General features: G+C 39.7%; 1 non-coding gene across 1 annotated transcript; it reads right to left on the reverse strand.

The window, feature by feature from the left end:
• Nucleotides 1-3,119: 3,119 nt before the first annotated feature.
• On the reverse strand, nucleotides 3,120-3,226 carry LOC141422784 (U6 spliceosomal RNA). Its single transcript, XR_012447508.1, has one exon. It is a non-coding gene; the product is annotated as a U6 spliceosomal RNA (small nuclear RNA).
• Nucleotides 3,227-3,847: the final 621 nt, after the last annotated feature.

Genomic DNA, 3,847 nt, shown 5'->3' on the forward strand with positions numbered 1-3,847 from the left:
ATTCATGGGAAGGTTTATCATCATTACTTATTTCCTTGACTTCACCTATCTACCTTTCGATGTAAAATAAAATGCAGATAGAGGAGTCCACGTGAAACAATTGTGTGATTTAGTGAATTGTGATACACCAGTCAGGTCAAGACGTTGAACTTTTTATCCACCCAGGACCCATGCCATCCCCACACGTCCCCTCCCTCCCTCCACAAGTGACCATTAGCTTGGTTTCTGTGGTGAAAATTCCCTTACCTTTCTTTGTAGTCTTCCATCTAGGTGTGTCCTGAGACATGACAGATTCAGTCCTGCCCATTTTATTTTTTTTTTCTTTTATTATTCATATGCATACAAGGCTTGGTTCATTTCTCCCCCCTGCCCCCACCCCCTCCCTTACCACCCACTCCGCCCCCTCCCTCTCCCCCCCCCAATACCCAGCAGAAACTATTTTGCCCTTATCTCTAATTTTGTTGTAGAGAGAGTATAAGAAATAATAGGAAGGAACAAGGGTTTTTGCTGGTTGAGATAAGGATAGCTATACAGGGAGTTGGCTCACATTGATTTCCTGTGCGTGTGTGTTACCTTCTAGGTTAATTCTTTTTGATCTCACCTTTTCTCTAGTTCCTGGTCCCCTTTTCCTATTGGCCTCAGTTGCTTTTAAGGTATCTGCTTTAGTTTCTCTGCGTTAAGGGCAACAAATGCTAGCTAATTTTTTAGGTGTCTTACCTATCCTCACCCCTTCCTTGTGTGCTCTCGCTTTTATCATGTGCTCAAAGTCCAATCCCCTTGATCTAATGTCCACATATGAGGGAGAACATACAATTTTTGGTCTTTTGGGCCAGGCTAACCTCACTCAGAATGATGTGCTCCAGTTCCATCCATTTACCAGTGAATGATAACATTTCATTCTTCTTCATGGCTGCATAAAATTCCATTGTGTATAGATACCACATTTTCTTAATCCATTCGTCAGTGGTGGGGCATCTTGGCTGTCTCCATAACTTGGCTATTGTGAATAGTGCTGCAATAAACATGGGTGTGCAGGTGCCTCTGGAGTAACCTGTGTCACAGTCTTTTGGGTATATCCCCAAGAGTGGTATTGCTGGATCAAATGGAAGATCAATGTTTAGATTTTTAACTAGCCTCCAAATTTTTTTCCAGAGTGGTTGTACTAGTTTACATTCCCACCAGCAGTGTAAGAGGGTTCCTTTTTCCCCGCATCCTCGCCAACACCTGTTGGTGGTGGTGTTGCTAATGATGGCTGTTCTAACAGGGGTGAGGTGGAATCTTAGTGTGGTTTTAATTTGCATTTCCTTTATTGCTAGAGATGGTGAGCATTTTTTCATGTTTTCTGGCCATTTGAATTTCTTCTTTTGAGAAAGTTCTGTTTAGTTCACTTGCCCATTTCTTTATTGGTTCATTAGTTTTGGAAGAATTTAGTTTTTTAAGTTCCCTATATAGTCTGGTTATCAGTCCTTTGTCTGATGTATAGTTGGCAAATATTTTCTCCCACTCTGTGGGTGTTCTCTTCAGTTTAGAGACCATTTCTTTTGATGAACAGAAGCTTTTTAGCTTTATGAGGTCCCATTTATCTATGCTATCTCTTAGTTGCTGTGCTGCTGGGGTTTCGTTGAGAAAGTTCTTACCTATACCTACTAACTCCAGAGTATTTCCTACTCTTTCCTGTATCAACTTTAGAGTTTGTGGTCTGATATTAAGATCCTTGATCCATTTTGAGTTAATGTTGGTATAGGGTGATATACATGGATCTAGTTTCAGTTTTTTGCAGACTGCTAACCAGTTTTCCCAGCAGTTTTTGTTGAAGAGGCTGCTATTTCTCCATCGTATATTTTTAGCTCCTTTGTCAAAGATAAGTTGGTTATAGTTGTGTGGCTTCATATCTGGGTCTTCTATTCTATTCCACTGGTCTTCATGTCTGTTTTTGTGCCAGTACCATGCTGTTTTTATTGTTATTGCTTTGTAATATAGTTTGAAGTCAGGTATTGTGATACCTCCTGCATTGTTCTTTTGACTGAGTATTGTCTTGGCTATTCGTGGCCTCTTGTGTATCCATATAAATTTAACAGTAGATTTTTCAATCTCTTTAATGAATGTCATTGGAATTTTGATGGGAATTGCATTAAACATGTAGATTACTTTTGGGAGTATAGACATTTTTACTATGTTGATTCTACCAATCCATGAGCATGGGAGATCTCTCCACTTTCTATAGTCTTCCTCAATCTCTTTCTTCAGAAGTGTATAGTTTTCCTTGTAGAGGTCGTTCACATCTTTTGTTAGGTTTACACCTAGGTATTTGATTTTTTTTTGAGGCTATTGTAAATGGAATTGTTTTCATACATTCTTTTTCTGTTTGCTCATTGTTAGTGTATAGAAATGCTAATGATTTTTCTATGTTGATTTTATATCCTGCTACCTTGCTGTAGCTATTGATGATGTCTAGAAGCTTCTGAGTAGAGTTTTTTGGGTCTTTAAGGTATAGGATCATGTCGTCTGCAAACAGGGATATTTTGACAGTTTCTTTACCTATTTGTATTCCTTTTATTCCTTCTTCTTGCCTAATTGCTCTGGCTAGGAATTCCAGTACTATTTGAATAGAAGTGGAGATAGTGGGCATCCTTGTCTGGTTCCTGATTTTAGAGGGAATGGTTTCAGTTTTTCTCCATTAAGTATAATGCTGGCTGTAGGTTTGTCATATATAGCTTTTATAATGTTGAGGAACTTTCCTTCTATTCCTAGTTTTCTTAGAGCTTTTATCATGAAATGATGTTGGATCTTATCAAAGGCTTTTTCTGCATCTATTGAGATGATCAAGTGGTTTTTGTCTTTGCTTCTGTTAATGTGGTTTATTACATTTATTGATTTTCGTATGTTGAACCACCCCTGCATCCCTGGGATGAAGCCTACTTGGTCATGGTGAATAATCTTTTGATGTGTTGCTGAATTCGGTTTGCCATTATTTTGTTGAGGATTTTTGCATCAATGTTCATTAAGGAGATTGGCCTATAGTTCTCCTTTTTGGAGGTGTCTTTGCCTGGTTTTGGGATAAGTGTAATACTGGCTTCATAAAATGTGTTTGGCAGTTTTCCTTCCCTTTCTATTTCGTGAAAAATATGGAACGCTTCACGAATTTGCGCGTCATCCTTGCGCAGGGGCCATGCTAATCTTCTCTGTATCGTTCCAATTTTAGTATATGTGCTGCCGAAGTGAGCACTTTTTTAAACTTTTTTTTTTTTTTTTGTCTTTTCTTTTTTGGTGCTGGGATCGAACCCAGGGCCTCATGCATGCTAGGCAAGCGCTGTACCACCGAGCTACATCCCAGCCCAAGTCCTGCCCATTCTAAACTTGACTGACCTCTAAGTCTTTAACTGTTGGACTTAAAGACCGTCTGGTGCCAATGACACACAAGAGACAGAGAAAATCCTGACAAGGCAATTGCTTTTGATCAAAAAGGTGCAAGCATGTACTCACTCCATCTGAGCAGACACGCGCACACAATGGCCGACGGTGGCTCCTCCTGTGTCCCTGATGCAGTTGCACCTGCCCCTCACCTGAGATTTGTCCAGGTCAAAGGTTCACAGTCTTTCTCGATTGGCTAAAAAGCTTAGGGGATGGGTTAGGGTACGTAATTTGGCAGACAATGGGGCTGTGCAAGAAGCCAGAAGAAGAAACAGAAGCCCTTTAAACAATGCAAGTCACCTATGATGGCAACCTGAGGAATTTTAAGTAATCTAAGAGGGTGACATATACTTTGATAGAAAAGATCGTTTTTCTTATAATTTCCAGCCTTTTAATTTAAATTCTTTTCTTCAAACTCATTTGGGAGCCATTGGCT

The sequence above is a fragment of the Castor canadensis genome, chromosome 4 (genome assembly GCF_047511655.1).
Source record: "Castor canadensis chromosome 4, mCasCan1.hap1v2, whole genome shotgun sequence".
NCBI classification, from domain to species: Eukaryota; Metazoa; Chordata; class Mammalia; order Rodentia; family Castoridae; genus Castor; species Castor canadensis.